This window comes from Capra hircus, unplaced genomic scaffold, assembly GCF_001704415.2.
Source record: "Capra hircus breed San Clemente unplaced genomic scaffold, ASM170441v1, whole genome shotgun sequence".
NCBI lineage: Eukaryota > Metazoa > Chordata > Mammalia > Artiodactyla > Bovidae > Capra > Capra hircus.
Genome location: NW_017211824.1, coordinates 1 through 17,282, shown reverse-complemented (window position 1 = coordinate 17,282; position 17,282 = coordinate 1). Strand labels below are relative to the sequence as shown.

Here is a 17,282-nt window from a genome sequence, read left to right as displayed (position 1 = left end):
TGTGGGTAGGCATCATCCAATCCGTTGAGGGCCCAGATGGAACCAAAGCAGAGAAAGGAAGAATTCTTCCCTTTTTTCCTATCTCGCTGCTTGAGATAGAACATTTCTCCTCGTTTTCTCCTTCTCTTCAACTAGGATTCACACCACCAGCCCCCCTGGTTCACAGGCCTTCAGACTTGGACTGAATATACCACTGGCTTTCCTGGCTTTACACCTTGTAGGCAGGAGACTGTGGAATTTCTCAGCCTCCAGAAATAGGGAACTAACTCAAGATAAACCTCAAGAATATATACATATATGTATATGTATACATATGTATATGTATATGTACATATGTATGTATATATGTATATATGTATTATATAGGCTTCCCTTTTAGCTCAGTTGTAAAGAATCTGCTGCAATGCAGGAGACCCAGGTCTGATTCTGGGTCAGGAAATCCCTGGAGCAGGAAATGGCAACCCACTCCAGTATCCTTGCCTGGAGAATCCATAGGCAGAGGAGCCTGCGGGCTACAGTCTGTGGGGTCACAAGAGTCAGACACGAGTTAGTGACTAAACCAACAGCCAACATATAGATAATAGACAGATAGATATAGATATAGATAGATAGATAGATATAGATATAAAATGTCTTTATTGGTTCTGTTCCTTGAATACCTCTGACTAATAAACCTGGAATATCGCAGCAGCTGCAGCTGTTACACTTGGCTTCATAGTCCTCAAATAGAACTCAGAAGAAACAGCAAAATCAAATACATGAAAATTAGTTCCAAACTATGAGTGAGGAAACTAAATACCAGAAACAAACAGCCAGACATTGGCCCAGAGGGGTTCTTTTCAGTAGGTTAGCTGCTCCTTTGCAAGCCCGAGAAAGCTGACAGGTGAGCTCTTCTAGAACTGGTGAGACTCTGACAAAGATCCAGAGGGCAGGAGAGCTGTTGCAGGCCTTGTCCAGGAATCAGTAAAGGATGATTAATCCACATGGGAGGAAGACAAGCAAGACTGGGCGTTGATGTGAATCCTGCCCCAGGATCTGCCAAGTCTTTCCCATGTGTTACTAGGCTTGTCCCTCTGACTGGCGTCAGCAGATGGATACATGCTGGACCCTTTCAATCCCTGGCACACAATGACCACTACCACACAGGTCCTATCTTTCGATCACAGTGTCTCCTCGATCTGTGTCACCATTCATTCTTTTTATTTTATTTTTCTCTTGTCTCGCCACAGTTTATGGGTTCTTAGTTTTCTGCCAGGGACCGATGCTGCGGCCACAGCAGCGAAAGCACTGAGTTTTAACCACTGGACCACCAGGAAAGTCCTGCCTTTCATTCTTGTCTCAGTTATACTTCATTCCACATTCATGGTCTGTCTGAAGAAAACAATATCTTCTTACCTACCGTGTACAGTATATGGCTTGAGGTATGCTTTGGCACTGATATCACAATTATTCTCCTACAGCTGAACATCCTTCATTGTTTTGTGCCTCAGTTTCCTAATCAGTAGAGTGAGGATCCTAATAAGAACTGTGTCTTCAGGCTGCCATGACCCTCAGTGAGTTCATGAAAAGCATTTAGACCAGTGACTAACACACACTAAGCTTTCATGAAACGACAGCTAGGACTGTTACTTATCACCAGTGCGTGTCTCTCGTCAAATACAACGTCCTTTCGGAGACTTTCCCATGCTAGCTCTGCCGACACTGATCTGCTTTCTCTGATTTTTTTTCTGACTACCTTCATGTAACCTAATCCACATCTTACAATGTATTGGCCAGTTTGCCGGTTGTTTTGTTCCGCAATTATTACTTTCATCTATGCTAATGTCTTTGTTGACTTATTAACTTGCGCATGTCTTCATCTATATGTCTTGTTCTTGAACTTTTACCACCAGTTTCCAATTCATCAGCTTAGTTGCTCATTTTCTCCTGGTATAATATAGCTCAATATAGAGCGCAAACACATATGACGATTCTATAGCACATAAGGGGACACTGAAATAGTACCTTTCATTAGGAGAGCCCCCGTGATATTCGATATTCCCCATGAGAAGGTCATAAACTCCCTTGTCCACTCGTTGGTTTTACCAGAAGGCACAATGCGGGTGGTGCCCTGATAAGAGGAATTGGCAAAAAATGTACTGAAGATTTGGTTGACCGTATCAGGCCCGTCTGTGAAGAAAAGATGCACCAGGCTGAAATGTGTGTTGCAAGAGAGTTGACGCGGAACATGGGCAAGAGAGGGAGGCAGTTTAAAGGATTAAGGAGGAGCAAGTGCCACAGGAGCAGGAATGTGAAAGAATATGGCCTTCCCAGGGAAGAACGCACATTCTGGCCTCATGGGAGAAGAGAGTTAATGATATAAACTGCAAAAAGATAAAGAGAAAAAGTTAAGTGGCCCATAGCAAGGACACATGGGTTGGACGTGGTAAACTCCATTAAGATCCAATCTGCTTTTCTAATCTACCATTTTGGTGTCAGTGTGCAGAAGAGATCAAAAACAGAGGGTCAGCAGAAAAAGGGAGACTGGAGCACCCTCGCGGCCTCACTCCAACATCACGTGAGTCCTGCATGTGCACGAGGCCCGCCCTGTCTGCTGCCACGTGGAACAGGGCTGTGGATATGTGTGCCGAAGACCAGGACGGCGACATAGCCGGACAGGCAGTGTATGCCGCCATCAACTGCATGTTGGACCAGGTCAACGCCTGTCTGGACCACCTGGAGGACAGGAATGACCACCTCCCTGGCCGCCTCCGGGAGTGCTTGAATCTAGCTGGCAGACACATCTTGAGACCCAGCAGGCTGCTCAGGGAGGCCCCAAGTGATTGGCAGCCCCTAGTGGAGCCCTCCAAGGGCCCCGGGGCCAGGCCTCTACCCTGCCTGCCTGAGCCGGGGCTCTAGCCTGAGCCCTCACCGCCTGGCTTAGGGAGGCCTGCAGATGACCTGGGGGATCGGCCAGCTTAGGCCATCTTTCTGCTACTTCCCTTTTGCATGCTTGGCATGCCCCCACCACCTGGCATCCCCCCCCCCCACCCCCGTGATCAGGTGTGGGCCTTGACCCACCCAACTTGCCTACCTGCCCAAATCCTGGATGCTCCCCTCTCTGCCTAGGTTCATGAGGCAGATTGAGAGTTATCTTAACATTCTCCGAATGTGTATTCGTGCACCATTATGCCAACTGAATGGCTATTTCATAAAATGTTGTCTGCAAGCTGCTCTACAAAGGGGTTCTAAATTTACTATTAGAAATGTTATGCAATGTATGTAGAGTTTTTCCTTTTTTAAGCACAAACCAATTCTGCCATTCAGTTACCTTTTGGATTCTGCCCATTCATACTCTGGTAATGAGTGTTACATAGGGAAAAATCCCTAATAATCAAGGGACTGGATTCTAATACACAACGGACCAGGAGCTTATTGTGTGCTTCCAGATTTTTGTTCCCAGGACTTCTGATGTTCTCCAGGACCATGCTGGGCCACTCCTCATATCCTCACCCAGAGCAGGAACGGGAGATATCCCCATCACCCCCACAATATCCAGGCAAGTATCTGTCATCCTCATGAAGTGGCCAGAAGGATCACTTCACCTAGAAAGATGTCAGATTACCTACCATCCTTCTTACCTTAAGAAGGGGAGAACTTCAATTACGGCCCGGAGACCCCTCACCCTGCCACCCCACCCCCCTGTCATCAACGCCCCAGATTACTGAGCCCAGAGTCCCACTCGGTACCTGATGTGATGCACACGCAGAGCCACATCTTCATTGGTCACGCTTGGAGTGGTGATAAATAATAACATTCACAAGTCGCAGCTTTTCCATCATACACATTTTATTGAAAAACACAGTTTTACAGATTCAAAATATTTTACACAATCTTCTGTTCCCTTCTGACAGAGTGGAACAGTATATCTTCCACTTGCCAAGACTGGTGAGATCAGCATAGCAACTGAAACCATCTGTAAACAAGGCCTCTGGTTATATTCCCTACTGCAAATGACCACAGAGAACTCGCCATAAGGGCACAGGTATTGGTAAACTATAAGCGAGCTGGAGGGTGAACAACGGCTCCTACTTACTTATTCCTTCTCCTTGCAGTACCTTTGGCACAAGTTCCACTGAACGAAGTTCCCTGTGGCCTCAGTTTGGCCAGGGTGTGACAATCACAATTTGCGGGGGACAGATACCTGGGGGGACGTGGTATCTCATGTTAGGATATTGGAGGGCAAATACAAAGTGACACAAGAAACAAAGGTTTAATATCCCCATTGACAAGTGAGAGCAGGCTTTCTCCCCTCCCTTTGCTTTAGAAGGTTTACTTTGGAAAACTTGTCAGTTCTTTCTCTGTCTCTTTGCAATATGTGGAAATCGTTTTAGAAAGCTCAATAAGCCTCTTGCCAATTTGACAACCCAGGAACGCTTCTTTAAGGACCTGGAAGCAAAAATCCTTGCAAAGGGGGAGAACTAGGTAAAGAGGGAACAACTTAAGCAGTTGAAACCAGAAACTGCTAGACCTTCTGGACAATCAGAGAAAGAAATGACTGTCAAAGCAATGCACCAGAGTCAATAGAGCTGCAGGAGAAGATCATGAAAAGGTGAGGGCAGGCAGCATCTCAGGAGGATTACAGCATCCTCAGAAGCAAGAGGTGTTCCTTCTCAGAACTCCCTCAGGTTATGTTAGTGTGCAACGGTATAAAACATTATAAACAACATTAAATGGTGCACAGAAAGAGCGGCGGTGGCAAAATGATCTCCTGGGAGAGAGGCCCACAATTCACTGGGAAAATGAAATGTGAAGACTTGATCCGAATATTAACGCCTCATCTTGAATAGAGGCCCACATCCACTCACTTCACACATATCCGTGTGCTTTACCATCTTCTATACCACAGTTACGGCCACCGAATGGTAGTGTGAGGGAACGGGGCCAGGAGACAGGAGAAAGAGCCCTGAACCCACAATGTCCACCACAATTTTCACACCAAAACCCTTGTCCTCGCCACTGTCAGTCTTTCCGTATACTCTCAGAGCCTCCTGCTCATAGCCCTGCTGGGCCCAAATTTCCCTCATCAAGAGAAAGCAAAAGCCTGAAATGAGGACACCCCAAATTGAGCTCCCCTTTCCCCTCCCCCACTCCAGTAGCACACCACCACAAACAATGCAGAACTGCCCCTCTCCTGTTGTAGGAACAACACCTTCTTCCTTGAGTCCAGAGAAGATCCCCTTGAGACAATGTCACCCCACTAACAGGAAGACCCAAATGGAAAAGGAGCCACCACCAAGCAGAATGGCTTTCTAGCAGATACACAGTGGGAGAGACTGTTACAGCCTCGGGATGTGGCCCTCTCCAGCAGGAGTAATACAAGGGCGTCATTCTCCAGTCAGGACGCCTGACTCGGGAGGTTCCTGGACTTCCAGGCTCACTGGCACATGCCCCAAAGGAAACAAATGGCCCCGGATTCAAGCATGGTTCACTGAAGAAGACCCATCGGATCTCTTTCTTCCTACTAATGTGCAGAGTGTGCTCAGCAGAAGAGTCAGAAAGCGAACGTGGCAAGTTCCAAGCACATTCCCACACACAGAGCTGAGACACCTCAGGATTCACAATATGCCCTTGCTCTAAACAATGACACAGAATTCTTACAACAGGCTACTGTCAACTTCTGCCCCAGACCGTACATTACCTATGCCCTTGGTGCCACAGAAGTCTGATTCAGGCCAGAGCCACCTTAGGCCTGAAACCCCACACTTCCTATGCCCTCTGCACAACAGAAGTCTGACTCAGGCCACAGCTAACTTACCACCCAGTTCCAAATTTTCCCATGATCCTTTCTGTGGAGAAGTCTGACTTAGGCCATAGCCAACTAAAGCCCCAAACCCCATATTTCAGCGCCCTTTGCCACAGAAATCTGGCTCAGGTCAGAGCCACCTTATGCCTGGAACCCCACATATCCTATGCCCTTTGAGGCAACAAAGTCTTATTCTGGCCAGAGCTAACTTACCACCCAGACGCAACATTTCCCATGTCCATTGGGGCAGAGAAGTCTGACTCAGATCAGAGCCATTTTACGCTCAGGACCCAACATTTCCCAGGCCCCACTATAACACCAACGTCTGCCTCAGGCTAGAGCCAACTTACACCACAGACCCAATATTTCCCATTCCCCTTTGGGACACATATGTCTGACTCAGTTCAGTGCCAACCTACTACCCAGAACCAACTTTCCCCATGCCCCAAGGGGCACAGAATTCTGACAAGAGGCCACAGACAATTTATGGCCTGGAACCAACATACACCATGCCCACATGCTGCCATTGCCACTATGGGCCTTTTTCAAAACATTCACAAGGCACCTGTGAAGTGTGAGCTTTCAAGGAAGTACGGTCTGGCTGGTATATCAGTAGAACATACTAAGAATTGGTTGCTCGCTTTCAGTTGTCTATTTACAGTCCTCTGCATCTCTGCTCTGATACATCTCCATGTCCGTATCTAATATGAAGAACTCACATTTTGCCTGGAAGGAGTAAAGCTTGGAGGGCTTCCTGGAGGGGGAGGTAATTGATCTAGGCCCGGGTAAACTGAATGTGCATGCTTTCCAAAGTCTAAGATGACAAGAAACAAAGCACAAGGTATGTGCAAAGGCCTAAGAAGTCGAGCTAGGCCTTGAGGGATGGACACGGCTATAGAAAGACGTAGGAATACGAGCAGAGCTTTCCTGACGTCAGCTGGGCCTTGGGAAATGGCCAGTTTCCCGCCAGTAGACCTGCCTGAGAGGAATGGCCGTTCTCCCCCGTCAATCATCGCAGGCCCACCAATGACGATGTTGGGAGGCGGGGGGCGTGAGAGCTGGAAGAAGCCCTAGCGCGTGCCTTAGCGCGTGCCTAAGCGCGTGACTGTCTGGATTGTGCTTCCGTAGACCGTTTTCCTCGGTTAGGATTTAACGTGGCGGCCCCCTTTCCGGAGATCGTAGAAGTGTAAGTTTTACTAACCTGATTCGTATTTGGCTGTCTGCGGTGTGAGTTGGAGAGTCGGGTAGATGGTGTGTCCTGATGGACACTTTGACAGACGTGTCTGCGGGCTCCTGGGTGGATGGCGGAGAAGACCTCTCAGGCACTTCCGGGTTTGGTGTGGGGCATTATTGTAACGGCATGCTGAAACTTGAAGATTTTCTTTGTTTAAATGTGGGTCTCGAAGCTTCCATCCCAGTTATGGTCTTAATGCTTTGTAGTGTTTGCGGCTTAAAGTGAGGGAAGGGCGGGTGCGTTTGGCTGGGTGGGTGGGGGGCGCCGGACAGTCTGCCTGGTGACTGGCGGCCGCCATGGAGCTGATTCTGCTTTCTGTTGTAGGGCGTTTGGGGCGGATATATCGCTGCCGGGGATTGGTCCAAATGTTGATCTTGGCCATTTTTGTGACCTCTCTTAACCATTGAGGGTGTTTCTGTTATTTTCCACGTGAAACGAGACAGTAAGGCTCTGAGGGATCGCGTGCGGTGTTAGGACAGCTGACGGCCCTTGGCTGCCTTGGTGTTTTGTGGATAAGGGAAAGGGGAAGTTTGCCCCAGCCAGTCTATGTTACGAGCTTCCAAGTTACCTAATTTTCCTGCAACTGTGTTCGGCTGTCCATCTGTAAGCAAGTCTCCTTGTAGATCTGTATAATCGCTGTTTCCTTCAGGACCTGTGATGGAAAAATCTAGTACTGGCCAGCCTATGGGCCTGTAATGAGAAGAGACTGGACCCGGAATTAGCTGTCCAGACCTGCCAGATGAGTAAGTGCTGCCTTATGCTGTGTGGGGCCACAGATGCTGGGAGGAGGGTAGCATCCATCCCATCAGCTGTACCATTATTTAACATGGTGTTGAAATGTCTTCCCTGAGTCTCTAAGACAGGAACTTCCAACAATGTCAGGATCACTCCCTGAGCGCTGCTCAGACACTAGGTTTATAATCGATGTCTTTAACTAGTCAGTGGCATCTTTTTCCAGTTCACCGTGAGTGCCATTCTTAGAGACAGACTGAATTTATTAGAATGTCACATTTCCAGAAGGCCTGATCTTGCCATTCTCACATCAGAGCTCTGATCTGTCTTTTTATCCTTTTGGAAAACACTTGTAATACCAGGCAGAAGCAGGCTGGACTGGATGGGATTGTGAAAAACAAACTTCAGGAATCCAGAGACTGTGGGAGTGCTGTTTTCTTTCAGGTAGGGGAACATGGATTTGAATGTAATTTGAAGCCAGCTCTGTTGAGGAAAGGGGAGAAAGATGAGGCCTGTACACCAAGTGAGCGGCAGAGAATGACAGTCTGCCAGTCTATCTCCTCTGTAAGCGGGTGGGCGTTTACTTTGCAGGGGTCCTGGAGGTGTAGGCTAACAATTCAAGTAATATGCAGGTCAGTACTTCACTAAATATTTACCCTTCCACAGTTTGTCGGGCTTTTTTTTTTTTTTTTTGCTTTGCAGATGTTGCTGAGACAATACATCGTGTTTCATTAAAAATAAACTTTAGTGTCTGAGTCTGACCCTTTCTTACTGTCATCTTTGAGCCTCAGTTTCCACATTTGCAAAATGGGAATCACACCTTGCTCTCGGGGATATCTCTTGTATGGTTTTTGTAAAGTGCTCAGCACGCAGGAGGTACGGAGGGAATTAGTACACCATTTCCAGAAAGTGGGAAGAGAACATTGTGGCTTCGTTTAGCTCGTCTCCCTACCTGTCCAGACCCCCATTTCAACCAAACGTTTGTTTCCTTTCACAGGGCCAGCAGATTTCCTCAGATGTTACTGGGCTGCTCTTTGGAAACCAGCCTCATTAATCCTGCTCTGATGCCAAGAGGTAGCCCAGCAGCTCACACCTTGCCTTGCCCTGAGCCACTTTCTGTTCTGGCCATCTCTGACGCCTTATGCCGAAGCTGATGTGGCTCAGCACCAAGTTCAGGCACCAAGAAGGTGCTTGTTAACTGGCAGTGTGGGAAAGGTCTCCTCTCTTTCACTGTCTGTATAACGTTACTTCTTTCCCGGGCAGGGGTTAATTTGTTGAAAATGTGTGGAAGAGTTTTCACAGTTGGGGTGGGGGAAACGCGCCAAATAGAAATATGAACTCTTCTAAGGTGCATTCAGAGACACTTCTAACCTCCAGTTTCATAGAAACCTCGGGCTCCTCTGTTGCTGTATTAGCACGGGTTTTATCCAGAAGGAGGCATCACAGAACCTGAATTTCATTCACCGAAGGTTAAAAGGAAATCCACATTTCTTTGTGATTGGAAACTAAAGTGTGTAGTCTTTAGAGGGCATGTTTAAAGGCTCTTTGGTTATCCCTGTAATTGGTGAAATTACTTTAAAGCTGTGAAAGAGGGGGGTGGTGATAGTTTCCTACTCAGTGAAAACCTGAAGCCTGAGATACTTAGAGAAACCTGTCCTAGGCGCATGTGCCTTCACCAAGTGACATGACGATGATCAAAACTGGCTTATTTCCTAGTCAAAACAGTTGTGAAACTTGAGGATAACCGTGAGGCCTTCTTCCCCTTCCATACACACTTGTTCCCACTGCCCATCAAAGTGATCCTGGCTGACTTCGTTGGAGGCAGGGGTCAAGAAAACCTAAATGGATGGTTTAATAGGTAAATCTGCTGTGTTTTGGCACTTAAAAATAAGTCACAAGGTTGAGGATTCCAAAAAGGTGACTCGCCACCTGGTGACAGTCTCACAAATCAGGGCTCTCATGGAAAGAGAAGGTAATCCTCTTCTGAATTTGAGGTGGAATCTGGCTTGCTGGTTCCTTCCCAGGAATTCATTCCTAGGCCAGCCATGTCACTTAGGCTCATGAGACAGCACCTCAGTGAATGTCTACTCACTCGTGGGAATGTTAGTGTTCTATAAATTCTTGGTGGGAGGTATTCCTTTGGATACATACCACAAGTGGGATTGCTGGACTAGATGGTAGTTCTGCTTTTAAGTTTTTGAGGGACTTTCATACTGTTTTCCATAGTAGCTGTACCAATTTAACCTTGAACTAAATGAGTTTCGTGAGCGGTGGTTAGGCCACTCTTGATTGTCGGTTCTTTTCAGGAGAAGTACTGTAGAGATTAGAGGCTCAGAGGGGAACGCACTTCCCTGATCAGGAAAGGTGGAGTGACTGACTACATAAGGACCTTCGTTGGGGTGCCTAAAGCCTAGAGGTGGGGAAGGGGCTGGGAAGAGTGACCCTCTATGGAGCTGCTCTCAGAGCACAAGGAGAAAGCTGGACAGGAGGACATAGGCCCTCAGTGTGAAAGGTGCATCGGGCTTTCTGTGGTCCAAGGTGTCTGCTACCTATTTCTCAACCCCTGGTACTGCCTGGGATCACTGCAGCACGGGGACTGAAGGTAATAGTGCACATCGCTGAGTGTGACATGAGAGTGGATTACTTCCTGGCCAAGGGGAGACTTTGACGATGAAGGCTTTACCCTTTGCTACAGCCTTCCTCAGAATTTTGGACTTCGCTGTTAGAGATGTTCTTGTGTTCCTGCTTCCGTCTGTGCACTGCCTTAGGCTGTCGAAAGCGGCTCAGGAAAGGTGACCTTTCCCCCTGCTATACTGTGGCCTAGGGCAGTAATCTGGGGGAGTCTCCTGGGAGGCGCCCACTGATGTTGACTGCACTTGTTTGCGTAGACCGCTCAACTCTTCTGTTGGGACTACCTGTGGCCATGAAGAGGCACGTGAAAGTGAGCTGCTGTTGCTGCTGTGTTCTCCTGATATGGCAGCCAGACACTTCTTCCTTCAACACCCACACACCTCAGGTGCCTTGCTCAAGTCCTAAGGCAGGCGCATATTGGCAATGGCAGCATGTGGGGCATGGGAGATGTTGAGTCTGGGGCAGAAGTTGGCCGTAGCCCGATGTCAGAATTCTGTGCCATTGTGCAGAGCGAGGGCACATTGGGATTCCCGAGGAGTCCCAAGTCTGTAGGAATGTGGTTGGAACTTTCCACGTTCGCTTTCTGCACTCTTCCACTGGGCACGCTCTGCACGTTGGTTGGAAGAAAGAGGTCCGATGGGTCTCGTCAATGAACTGTCCATGAATCGGGGGCCATTTGCTTCTTTCGGGGCATATGCCGATGAGCCTGGATGTCCAGGAACCTCCCGAGTCAGGTGCCCCAGCTGAGGATGAAGCCCTTGTATTCCTCTTGCTGGAGAGGGCTACACCCCCAGGCTGTACTGTCTCTCCCCACTGTGTATTTGCCGGAAAGGCTTTCTAGCAGAAAGGCTGGCTACTGGTGGCTCCTCTTCCGTTTTGGTCTTGGTGGTTGGGGTGACAAGGCCTCAATGGGACCTTCTCTGCACTCTCGAGGAAGAAGGTGGTGTTGGTAAACAGTAGAGGGACAGTTCTGCATTGTCTGTGGTGGTGTGCTATTGGAGTGGGGGAGGGGAAAGGGGGGGCTCAATTTGGGGAGGGGAAAGGCCCCATCGTTTCCCCATTTCAGGCTTTTGCTTTCTCTTGATGAGGGAAATTTGGGCCCAGCAGGGCTATGAGCAGGAGGCTCTGAGAGTATACGGAAAGACTGACAGTGGCGAGGACAAAGGTCTTTGGTGTGACGACTGTGGTGGGCATTGTGGGTTCAGGGCTCTTTCTCCTGTCTCTTTTCTCCATTCTTGTGCCCTTCCTTTGGGTTAGCACCGTGAGGGACAGAAGATAACAATGGACCCTGACGGATATACTATAAGAAAATAGGGCTTTCTTATAAAGCAGGACATTTATCATGGCAACAGGATTATTGTCTGTTTTCCCAAGCGAATTGTGATTTTGTCTGCAAGTGAAGGCTTTGCTGTCTCTTCCTTCTTCTGTGTTGCCTAGACCCGTGAAAAATGGCTGTTTGAAAGGGGAGCTCTCTGTCTTGCTGTACTGTTGCACAGTATACAATCTAAGGGAGTTCTGAGAAGGAACTGCTGTTGCTTACACAATTTATTGTTTTTCTCCAGAGGTATTTTCTGCCCTTTTCCTGTAGCTTTATGGGCTCTTGGTCACTGGTTTTGCTGCCAGGTCCCTGAAGGAACACTCTTGGTTTGTCAAATTACCAAGAGGCTTATTTCACTTACAGAAAAGTTTTGCATACATTGCAGAGAGTCAGAAATGGCAACCCATTGCCTGGAGAATCCCAGGGACAGGAGCCTGGTGGGCCGCCGTCTACGGGGTCGCACAGAGTCGGACACAGCTGAAGTGATTTAGCAGCAGCAGAGTCAGACAAAGAACTGACCCACATTGCACAGTTTTTTAGGAAAGGCGAGAAAGAAGGCCTTGTCCCTTTTCAGCATGAGCAATTTAATTTTCCTTACTTTAGTTTCCCTTACAATGTGCTCCCCGTGAGATATCAGGTCCCCTGGGTATCTTCACCCTCCCTCCAAGTGCTGATTCTCAAGTCCTGGCCATAGTCAGACCTGTGCAGAGCACTTCCTCAAGAGGACCTTGTGGAAACAGCACCTGAAGGACAAGTAAAAGGGATGAGTGACTGCTTATCCTCTAGGAGCTTTGTACCCATACATATGTCCTCAGGGGGAATTCTCTGTGATCAGTAGGATCACTTGGGATGAGGATGAAAACTACAAACCTTGTTTAGAGATGGTTTAAATTGCTCTGCTGATGTCAGCAGTCTGCTGGCAAGTGGAGCCAAACTTCATCTCTCACCGTCCCCTTCTCAAGTGCTCTGAAGGAGCAGAGATCTGATCTCCAATTGGCAGAGGTCCGATTTCTGTGTCTTGTGGTGCACAGGACCTGCTAGAATACTTGGTAGGAGGCAAGGACTCAGATCCTGCAGAGTTTTAATTATGGAATTTAGTGTGCAGCTCTGTCAAAAAAGGGTGGACAGAATGGGCAAATTATGTGCATTCCTGTACAATTTGAATGGTCTCTTCATCCCTCTGGACATGAATTTGCCCTCCCAGTCCACTATGCTGACTCCAGCATGCACACAAAATGAGTTACCAGGCCATCTCACAGTTTAGATTTGGGTTGGCTTTCTGAGCGTCCTTCGCTTCTCCTTATTCATGTGCAAGCCTACTGTACTACTTCTTATCAGCTTTGGAAAAGAACAGCAGTGGGCTCACTTCAGTGAATCCTAAGGAGATTCACTGGTTTACTCAGCCTCTCCCCATCAGTCAGACAAAGCACCTTCCAGAATGCTGAAAGGCCTGTTGTAGATTTTCCTCTAGTAGACTGTCAGAGTACTGAGCTACAGGATATAGGAGATAGTTAAAGCCGGGAACCAAGCACCTGTGCATCTCCTCTGGACCCCCGAACTGATGTGTACTGAAAAGGCTAAGAGGGTAGATCTTATTCTGTTATGTTTTTATTACCAGATAATAATAAATCATGAAGGTGGGATGAAACTTCAGAGCGGATGGGTGTGTTTACGATATAGATTATGGAGATGCTTTATGGATGTATACTTATCTCCAGACTCATTAGATTGTATACATTAAATGTGTACATTTTTTTTTGGATGTCATTCATTCCTCATTCCTCAATAAAGGGGTTTAAAAAAATAATAAAAAAGACCCTTCCGTGATCACAAATGCGTGCCCCCCCCAAGTGTTTCTAGATTTTAGAACTGAGAGGGAAGAATATTTCTCCTTGGGGAAATGGGTAATGCCATTTACAGCTTCTGTATTATGGGTTTGCCTTGGTTTTTCTGTGGATACCTAGTATTTGCATTAGTGGTGTATAAGGTTAACCTTTAGTCCGTAGGATTTTGAATTTCATAGAATCACAGCAGTTCTACAGAAGTCGTCAACTTCATGTGGAGGACTTCGGCTCAAGGAGTGACCCTGTGACATCAGCGAGTTGTCATTTGACCAGAAATTGACTTTGGGGTATTGCGCCTTTGGGAATGGCTTGGACTTTGGGTTGTTTTCATTTTCTATAATGTATGCTTTTGTGCTTACTCAAGAAATCTTTAAAAATTTTGTACCCATGGGGCATGTCAAAGTGCGTGTGTGGTCTACGTCTGTTCCACAGGGAGGAAGGCACTGTCTCAGGCTCATTGGTCTCTCTAGCAGGCCTCTTTTCTCTGAGACCTTCCCACAGCCTTCTATTTGCTGTGTCACTGAGTTTCCCAGCCAGAGCTACTTGGTTTGGTATACTTCTCATCTTATCTTAGTTGAGCCAGTAATACTTTTGTTATAGTTTGGGACTAGACCCTCAAGAATGAGTGAGAGCCTGCAAAGGTTCACTCGTAACCTTCTACTGCAGAGAATATAAAAAGACATACTGTTGGGACGTCCCCAGCAGTCCAGTGGTTAAGACTCTGTGCTTCCAATATAGTGGAGAGGGGTTCAATCCCTGGTGGGGGAAGTAAGATCCCACATGCTGCACGGCACGGCCAAAAAAAATAAATAAATAAAATAAAACATACTGCTGAGTTTCCCTGAGCTAGCCTCATTTCTGTGTCTTTAAAATGTATTTGTTGCTTAAGTTTCTTGTATTTTGTTAAATACTTGTGTTCTTGCAATAAAATTCATTTGCTTCAGAAGCTCTCACTTGTATGTTTTTCTTATTTGCAATGAACACCAGCATGATCAAGAAAGCTGCGGCTCTGTCATGTGCATTGTCACCTGAACCAGGGCGGAGCTCTAAGCTCTGGAGTCTGATGCATTAAGAACAGGAGCGGGTGGCAAGGGGATGGGGTCTCCAGGCCATGCTACAAGTTCCCCGCTTTGTAAAGCTCGCCCCTTTGTTTAGGGAAGTATTCCCCATAATGTTAGTCACTCAGTCGTGTCCGACTCTGTGCGACCCCATGGACTGTAGCCCGCCAGGCTCCTCTGTCCTTGGGATTCTCCAGGCAAGAATACTGGAGTGGGTTGCCATTCCCTTCTCCAGGGGATTCTTCCCAACCAGGGATCGAACCCTGGTCTCCTGCATTACAAGCAGATTGTTTACCATCCAAGCCACCTGGGAAGCCCGATCCCCTAAAGGTAGCAGGTTATCTAATACCTCCCTATGAGAAGTGATACTTTTAGCCACTTCATGAAGGCCATGAATGCATGTTTGGGGATCGTGGAGAAATCTGATACTCCCGAGGGCAAGCAGAGGTAGGGTGACCAGCATGGTTTTATAGAAGATTAGTTCAGAATTCAGTAGGACCAACTAGAAGCAGCAAGCACACAATTAATTCCTGCTGAAGCCTGCATTAGCATCTCGGTCCCTTGTGCCTGAGACATCTTTTATTACGCCACACCACTAGGTCTTACAAAGACTTTGTAATAGCAGAATTAAATCAGCCAAGTGGTAGAATTTTTTGGCATTGTTTATTCTTTAAACATAACACACTTTCCAGTTCTAACTGGAATTAGACATGCAATTAACTAAAATTGCAGGTCTTACCTATAACTTACCATGGTTTAAACATTTCAGCAGGACTTCCCCAGTGGTCCAGTGGCTGAGACTCCATGCTTCCAATGCAGGGTGCCCATGTTCAATCCGAGGTTGGGAAAATAAGATTCCACATGCCACAACTAAGACCCAGTGCAGCCAAATTAATAAATATTAAAAAAAAAAACTTTCCCCGCAAATCGCCTTACTGTGGTCAGTAACCCCCCTCCCCACCCCCACAGGAAAGGAGAGTAAGACTGGCGGTCTGTTCTGCCTGTAGATCTTCAGGGTGGCTGGGTGTCATAAAGATCTTGGGCTGAAGGTGGCAGCAATTCTGTTCTTGCCACTCAGTCTAGAGGGCCCCAAGCTTCCGTGTCTCATTTCCTGCCCGAGAGGTTCATCAGGATGCAGAGCTCAGATCACTTCTCATTTGCTCTAATTGCAAATGAACTTTATATCCCTTTTATTATCCACTCCTGCTACAGAACAAGTCTCACAGAAGACTGTAAGCCATCTCCCATTGGCCCTATTTCAGGTCAGTGGGTATGATTTTACCTGAGGTAGACTGCCAAACACCGGAGAAGGCAATGGCACCCCACTCCAGTACTCTTGCCTGGAAAATCCCATGGACCGAGGAGCCTGGAAGGCTGCAGTCCATAGGGTCGCGAAGAGTCGGACACGACTGAGCAACTTCAATTTCACTTTTCACTTTCATGCATTGGAGAAGGAAATGGCAACCCACTCCAGTGTTCTTGCCTGGAGAATCCCAGGGACAGGGGAGCCTGGTGGGCTGCCATCTATGGGGTCGCACAGAGTCGGACACGACTAAAACGACTTAGCAGCTGCCAAACACCGTGAAATCCCACTACCATTCTGATCTTAATTGACAGGCCAAGCCTCACCAGCGCTTTCCTGGAGGCGGGCCCAGGGCAGAGTGGTGGCGGGGCCATGAGCCATACTGGCGCCTGTACAGGCACCACCCCCTGAGCAGATGGTTGCTAGTGCACAGGCGCAATATGGAGGCGGAGCTAGGGCTGAAGGGGCGGAAGAAGAGGGTTGGGGAGGGGTGGAGCTAATGGGCGTAAGGAGGCGGGATCAGAAGCGAGGGGCGGGGCCTAGGTTTCCCCAGGCGGGCGGTGGGTGAAGGGCAGGGGCCAGGGGCCAGGGCCCAGGGGAGGAGCCAGGACTCTGCGTCTTACAGGATGGCGGCGAGGCCCGCTGCGCTTGGAGCAGAGGAGTCAGCCAGGTGCCCACCCTCCTTGCCGAGCCGCCCCTCACTTGTCCTTCTGGGTTCCTTAGCTTGCATGAGGTTCTGTGAACACATTTCCATGCTTATTCATGCATCTCTCAGACAGATTATTGGCACCTACGCTGCCGATGTTGCCTGCAACATTAATAGGAAAGCCCCAAATACTAGTCAGCATAATCCAGAGCAGCATGTTCAAAGAGTGCACCGTGACCAGGGAATGTAAGGAAGATTGAATGCTAAGAAATCTCTTAATTTTCTGTATTAAAAGACTAAGAGAAAATAATCATCTGGTCATCTGCATCAGCTTTGAAAGATAAAAATGAAGGGTTATCTGATGTTACCAGAGCATTTGCTTTTAGTCTATTACCAATACCAGAAAATCAAATTACCACTCAGATCATTAAGTTACTTTCTCTGACATCATCATCACATATATGCACATAATTTACTGTTTACTTAGGGCAATGGCACTCCAATTACTTTCACAAATCATGTGTTTTTTTATGAGACAGTGCTACAGGTCAACCTCTCTGGATACCCACAACAGCTCAACCCGAAGAGGATGTGACTCTTGTTCCAAAGGAAAATATGTAATTAACTAACCCGTTTGGAGTTGGGATTTCAGTTGAACTCTTACTTAATATATTGACATATGTTGGAACATTTAAGGGAATCTTAGTTTTACAGATTTTTAAAGTTTACTT

At 47.5% G+C, this 17,282-nt stretch overlaps 1 long non-coding RNA gene across 1 annotated transcript; it reads left to right on the top strand.

Moving 5' to 3' along the window:
* The first annotated feature begins 6,857 nt into the window (after positions 1-6,857).
* On the top strand, positions 6,858-11,282 carry LOC108635194. The gene is made up of 4 exons (XR_001917764.1): positions 6,858-6,971; positions 7,669-7,762; positions 8,114-8,195; positions 8,749-11,282. It is a non-coding gene; the product is annotated as an uncharacterized LOC108635194 (long non-coding RNA).
* The last annotated feature ends 6,000 nt before the right edge of the window (positions 11,283-17,282 follow it).